A 7,652-nucleotide genomic window follows, 5' to 3' on the forward strand; every position below is an offset into this window, starting at 1 on the left:
AGTATTTGCAGTCCCAAACCTCACTCACCTCCCTCAGCGCCTTGATAGGAAACACAAAAATCGAAAGCTTTAATTGCCTCTTTTTAAAGGGAGTTTTGGTGTCCAGAGCAAGCAATCAACACAAAGCGATTGAATTTTTTTTTGTGGATAGAGCCATTAGGAACAGGGCTCTGTTTTGTATACTTCTGAACGTTAAGGTATACTGTGGTGGGAAACAGATTACTTTAACATAAGATTGTGATCTTCTGTCAAACACACAGTTTTGCCCATCACATGTACAGTCATATCCCTGTTGTTGGAGATTCCTGGAATTGCAGTAACTTAAACTAAGACTGGCATCTTTTAGTCAAGAACACCCTTGCAGCCCCTCCAGTACCTCAAATTCACTATTTACCTTGCTGATTAATACAACCTTGTCTGTGTTTTATCTAGACAGGTTAAATACCTAGATTGTCAGTCACTGCCAAAATGTCACTAAATCTGTTGAACTGAAATCACAAACAAGCAACTTGTGATGCTTGTCCTCACTTGAAATACTCCACAAGTACTCTCTGATTGTGGTCTTCCAGAAGTACCGTAGGGTAAAATATATGGTTTTGAATGAAATGTCCTTATTCCCTTAACTGGTTGCCTCCAAATCCAAAATACAGATTCAGGTCTCTCAATGCCTGACTCATATATTGCTCCAAAATGCCAGATAAAAGCAGTCCTCAGTCTGTGCAAAGAGAGAAGGCAGAGGCAAATTTCACCTTCTGTTCATTGGGACTGGGGCTGATTCGGGAGTTGGGTTTGGTATGTGCGGAGCTTTGCAGTAAAGGCAAAAGTATGAGAACAAGTATGGTAAGATTTTTTGGGTTTTATAGAAAGAGGATTGTTTGGGGTTTGTCATTATGAAATAAAAATTCTCTTTGGACAATGATAAAAGAATAAGATGAAACAAAAGGGAATTTTCCCCTAAGGAATTATCCTTAGTTTAATGACTAAGAATTTGTTATTAATTAACCTGAGCTAATCTGAAAAACAAGGAAGTTGAACTCCCTCTGTAAAGGTATTTGCTACAGGAAATAGGCCTGGATATTATCTCAGACAGACAGAAGGGGAAAAGGAGTATAGGTCATTTTCTCATTAATTACATTTGAGAAAAAATCATACAGTGAAAGCAACAGAGAGAAATTTAGGCCAGGCAGGCCTCAAATATATTCCACTGAGGCTTCCCCCAGGTCAGAAGCAGTGTAAGTGTGCCTTCAAGGAGTCCAGGACTCCACAAAGGGTTTGTAAACTGGGTTGTGGAGAGACAGCAGATGGTTATTCTTATGGCCTCACCCATTCTCTCTCAGGAAGCTTATTCACGTTGGAAGCTGTTGCAGTGGTGAGACTGCTCTAGAGCCTTAAATTGGACCTTACCAAATAGCAGCATATTTCTATCTGATCTCATGAACAAAGGGTCATAGGTTACTCCTCTGAATCCTTCCTTCCAAAGCAGATATTACCTCATTTTTATTAGAGAACGCGGAACATAAAACATCATTTTTATTGCTACTCGGTTTTGGGTCCCAAAGGTTTTGCTTATGATGAGTAACATGACATCCAAAACATTTCATAACTTCTGGAGAAATTTGAAGTCTGTAATTTTGCGTGACTTTCAACACAGTAGAGAATTGAATAGATTGAGAGCCCTGCTCACAGAGGGACTAGAGGAGCACAGGTACTGAGTGCTGCTTGGTGGGCACCTGCAATAAAGGTGACATGCCTGTAACCTAGGGAAAGCAGCAGCTTTAAAATGCCTTGTCTCTCTGTAGAGTCACAAAACTTAACTGGAACAAAGTCTCAAAGAAATAAATAGGATTTATTCTTTTCTCCTTTCACAGAGATGAGCATTATTCCCAGCCACAAATCTTTCTAAAAGATAGTGACCTAAGAATCAAGCTCTTCTCTTTCTAAGTCAGAGAAAGCAGAGGGATGCCATTTCCATCTTCACTGCTTCTGACAGCTGATGGTTCAGTGGTGAAAGTAATCACTGAGGACATCATACAAGGTACAGATCAATCCTTTGCCTGAGCTAAAGCAGGAATTTCAAGGTGATTTCAGTTTCTCATAAATATGTTAACCACAGGCTATGGGGTAAACCAAGGAGCATCTGGAAGCCTCCCAAGACTAGGGGGTCTATGGGTGCTCTATTAGGCGGGATGACTCTGACCCAACACATTTCCACATCTGTGCAAAAGAGAAAATCTTCGAAGAAGAGAGTAGGAGAGACCAAAACCCCCACAACCTAGTGAAAAATACGCTTAGTCATAAATTAAAGATTACAGGCAAGTAAGAATGAAAGTTTTCTGTGCATCTTAAGTACGTTGTCTTACTGGGCATAAGAAAAGGAGTTAGTAGTGGGAAATAACTTCTTCTGTTATCGCCAGGGTTGTGGTATATATTCTGGTATTGCCAAGTGCAGTCATAGCTCCCAGTTCCCCATGCAGATCAAGATTGTACCCAGGCCTGTGCCCACCTTCCAGGTAAATATTGTAATGGTGCTGATGATGCAATTAGAAGGATCCCTCTGTCTCTTCTTTGCCTTTTGCTTGCATTAGGTACAATTCCAGAAAACAAACATTATGGAGTTTGTAAAAGCCGTAATTAGGGGTAGAGAACACCTAACTTTCAGATTCTACTGAGTTCTGTGGAAAACAAAGACTGTTGCCAAAGACTTTAAGTGGATAGTTTGAGAGAATGTTGAACTAAGGTGACAGCCTCGGGTCTTAATCATTAGATTACAAAAGAGATGACGGTCTAAAACATGGATATAAAAAAAGATTAAAAAGCAGTGTTTTTTTAAAAAATCAAAATATCCTTAATTAATTAATTTCCCACTCAAAATCTGTAGTGTGTTTCATCTCACAAACACTCAAATTGTTTTAAAAATATAAGTAATGTGTTGAAGTGGTGTGAGGAAAAACAAGGACTGACAAGTGAAGGCATGAACAAGCTGGAAATGAAGTTCAAGTGAGGCTGGTTTTGGTTGTAAATTGTTTTAATAAGGCACACAAGAGAGAACCTACTTCCAACATAATGGTGAAAAGTCACTGCTAAGCTTACTGTGTCTTACTAGAGCCAGAGGCTGCTGAAAGATTTTTGGGATGAACCTTGTGCTCACCAAACCCTCATATAATCTGAATAGTAGCATTGCAACATGGTTCAGAGTGCAATCCTTTATGTTTCAGACCAGGTTTATAAGCAAAGACCCTGTGCAATCAAGACTCCTAACTTCAGAAGATTAAACTTTCTATTGAATTTTCTGAAGATTTCAGGACTTTTCTAAAGATTTCAGGACTAAATTAGAGTCTGTGGTCTCCACAGCTGCAAGGGAAGCAATGCTCCATGTGTATTTTTTAAGCTTATTTGAAACAGTAGATAAAATAGCCAGTTTTCATGCACATGTACACACATGACAGGCACTCTATTAGTGACATGTCACAGACCATACATCAGATGCAGTGGTAACAATTCTAATAATATTGAACAAAATTGAGTGAAATTAACCCATGGGGGAAAAAATCCTACATTGCAATCTATTTTTCTGTTGACTAATCTATCAAAAGAAAGGAGCACTTTCACTGTTTGAAACTATGCTGGCCATTTTTCTTTCCATATAGGATCAATACATATATAAAAATAGCGAGGTTACAGTTAGGAAATGGGTTTTAGATAAGAGAGCTGGAGCTTGAGAGTTTAGTTGTTGATACAGCAAGTGCCAAGATTCCTTTAACCCACAGATACAATAAAAATTGCACAGATCTGCAGAAAACAGTAAGAGGTAGGAAAATCTCCGTAACAGATAAATTTCTTTCTACTGTTGGATCTCTTTGGCAACAGAGCTTCACTTTGTGAGTGGTACTTGTGGCTGGATAAGGAGCTATTTCCTGCAGGATTTCTTCTTGAAAGCCTGAACTTTCCCTGTGGGAAATTTTCTGTACAGGCAGTAAATGCTTTGCAGACCATTGTGCGCTAGCTTGCCAAATTCTTCCCTCTTCCTAACTAACAGAGATAAAAAGGTATCTGTGGTATTTTGAGAAAAGTAGTTGTAGAACTTTTTCTTCCTGCCTATGTACGTTAGGAATTTTTCACCTTTATTTTGATCTTCCTCAGACTGCTGCAGTTAGGAGGAAGATTGTGTCCAGAGCAAGAAAACTGTGCACTGTCTAGTAGACTGCACTGGCCAACTGTTAGCTGTCTAAATTCTAGAAAAAAAAACTCTTACAGTTTAAACTCAGTGTAATAACCTGCACCATTGTTGGAAGACCGTGCATAATAGAACAAAAGCAAGGTTTGCTTTCTCTCAGTGGCTACAATCTCTATTGCATCTCATGCATATCACAGTAAAGAAACAGAGATCACATCAGTGATATGTGGTGTCAGGGTGTTGCCACAACACACGTGGGTTAGCTCACAGAGAGCCAGTGTTGAAGTTCTAGTGCTAAATCTCCGGTATAGTCTAGAAGAACTTAAAAAATGAAAATGAAAGCATTTGTCGCAGAATCCAAGTGCACAGACAATCCATTCTGAGATGGACTGTGGGTTTACAGGAGCCTGCTCTACAGTCATCCTCACCTTCATGCTGAAGAATTCAAAGAATGGTGAGAAAATGAAATGATATGATGTGATGGTCCATTATCTTTTCAGTAGAAGTGTGTACAGAACTGTCACTCTCAGGTGAAGCCAACTGTCTGAACCTTGAAATGAATGGTGAAAGGGAAAAAGAACATAGGAAAACATCTTTTGCAGAGGAAACCTGATCTTTTATAAAATAGAACAGAAATGATGAATGCATCAAGCAGACTAACAGACTAACAAAAACAGTTTTTTGGACTTGGCCATAGAAAACAGTTAAATGACTGTAAATTCCATACATTAAACAGATATATATACTCAGTGGTAAAAGGAGGACATTCACATATGAAGGTCAGTCTCTTTAATTCTAATGGACCAGACTTAGAATTTTTTACACCTCCTCTCAAAAATTGGCTGCAGCTGAGGAAAAGTGAGAGTCGAGCTAAGAAGCCCATAATACCTTTGGTAGCATCAGAGTCCATGGTGCAGGATCCAGGCTCAGCATCCCGTATCAGGGCAGCAGCCTCCTCACTAGACTCTGTTCCCTCTGAGTTTGTCTTCCAGCCCTGTGCTTGTCAAGCACCAGTCAGAGATCTACAGCTGTGCATAAAACTGAAAACATTTGTTTTGTCTGCAGATAATTCCAGACATAGTGCAGAAAAATCCAGTTATTTTGCATTAATTAAAGCACTTACTTAACAAGCACTTGTTTGCAATTCTGTAAATGTCTTTGCTTTTCATTAGTGCAAAATAATAAGAAATAAGCATGTGCATTTTGACAGAGTTTATCTTAGGAAGTCAGAATAATTCACAAATATTAATTAATTTAACACCCTATTTATTTATCAGAAGCCTCTAAAAGTACTCAAGTCATTAGTGGTCTGTACTGTCAGAGTAGATTGTGTTGGGTGATCTCAGCCAGTGTACCTGGGATTAATCATTCTGTTCCAAACAGACCATGGCACAAAATTTGTTCTAATATATTTGCTTGAATGACATAGATGACATAAATTCATATTATTAATTATTTTATGCGGCTTTAGAACTCCTAAGTGCAAGAAGCTTCCTTGTGGATTGTTGTTGGTTTTTAATTTTTTTTAATAATAAAATTGCATTAAAGAAAAAGAGGGTAAAAATTATTTTTCGTAATATAAGATGCCTTGTATTTTAACATGTAAGGGAAAAGTTTTATGAGTTTCTAAAGACTTACTGTAGAATTAAGCACATTGGACTTTTTCCCAGATTAGTCTCAGAGCATTGAGGTTAACAGCCTAATCCAATAGTCACTGCTTTTGATAATATCCTCTTATACTGGCTTCAACCAGATCAGAACAGGATCTGATGTAGTATATACTCTTGTCAGTAAACCAGTTTTTAACGTGTCCTTGTACCACGTTGCTTAACAGTCCTTCCGCAGAGAGATTGCCTTGAGACCATGCTTAAGGTTCAATATGTGCTCAAGTACTTTGGGGAACTTTAGTATTATAAAGAATTTAAATAATTTGATCAGGAATCCAGAAATTAGAATGATTCAGGCAATTAATTAATCATGGTTGAGAAATGGCTCTCTCATGTAACAAACACAGAACAATAAAAAGTAAAAAACTAATATTTATTCTGAAATGTAGTATCAAGGGTTGTAAGATTTTGTGTGATGAACAAAGAATAATCTTGAATCTAGACCATAAAACAAGTCTCAGACTCCTTTTACATGGAGGTATCTGGATAATGAATGGAGATAACTATGGAAAGTGAATAAGGCTTAAATAAGAAAGCTCAAGTCGAAAATCCTGTTTCATGAATATGTCCAGTGCAGAATGCATCCTAGTCTTGAAGGTATCTGATAGAGTGTGCCTTTCTGGGTTTTTTTTAGGGATGGAAATAGCATGGAGTCCTGTACATCTGCTCTGGAGCAGCCATGCTCTGCACCATGCAGAGTGAGCCAGGTTCCAGAACAGAGGCTGCCTTGAGGTACCCCATGATTTTGGTATGCTCTGGTAGGCTGTGAGTCTCCCACAAAATGCAGAATCACTGATTCAGAAAGGAAGAAACTCCCCCAGATCCTCTCCTGCCATTGCATGCCTTTACCTACCAACTGCAGAAGAATGTGCCCTGGCCCCACAGGAACTATGTGCCCCTTTGCACAGCGCCCCATTTCCACCAGTAGTACAGCGGACACCCAGACATCATAGCTGCACCCTCCAGGCTCTTGGGTCAGAGTGTTTGCATGAGTGGTGGGAGATGGAAGTCTAAAACCTCTAACTGAGGAAGTGTTGAACCAAATGTGTCCATTTCCTGATAGAAGGAGTTATTTAAAAAAACCCTACAAGTAAGTGCTTCTTACTTCTCAAAACTTGAAGGTTTTGAGACTGTGAGTCCTGGTTAGATCCTGAACATTAGAGAGGTGAGTGTTTCAGATACTCAATGGTTTTTGGTGTTTAAGCAATTCCATATTCAATGTATGACAGTTCTTAATAATCATTTGAGGTGTATAACAATCCTGTAGGCTATAGGGAGTGCAATTCTAGATATATGTGTGTTATTTGCAGATGTCTAAATCAAATTTTGTATCTATTTCTAAGAGCCTGAACTAACCTTCTTAGCATGACAAGTCAACTCCATACAGCAAAAATCGAAGAGAAAAAGATCAACACAACTAACTGTTAGAATAAGTGAAAGAAAAAGTAGGAAACCACCTATTGCAGAGTTGGGGAGTATAAAGATAATTATTTGCTGAAGAAACTGAAGCCATTTTACAAAAGTGCTTTGATGTGTCTTTGCAATTCCATTTCACATAGAGAGAGCAATCTTGTTTCTCAGCTGGTATAAACTGTCAGGGATGCATGGAAGCCAATTTCCTTCAGCTTCTGATCTGATCCAGAGATATCATCTACTGTTATCTATACTGGTATCATCTAGTATCATCTATACTGGTATCATGTAGTATCTTCTATACTGGCAACAGGATAAAAATGTACATGTCTGCATATAGCTTTGCATCTGACGCTGACAAGGACAGAGAACTGTGCTAACATAGAAGAGAAAAATAA

The sequence above is a fragment of the Lepidothrix coronata genome, unplaced genomic scaffold (genome assembly GCF_001604755.1).
Source record: "Lepidothrix coronata isolate B3197 unplaced genomic scaffold, Lepidothrix_coronata-1.0 Scaffold5, whole genome shotgun sequence".
Classification (NCBI taxonomy): Eukaryota; Metazoa; Chordata; class Aves; order Passeriformes; family Pipridae; genus Lepidothrix; species Lepidothrix coronata.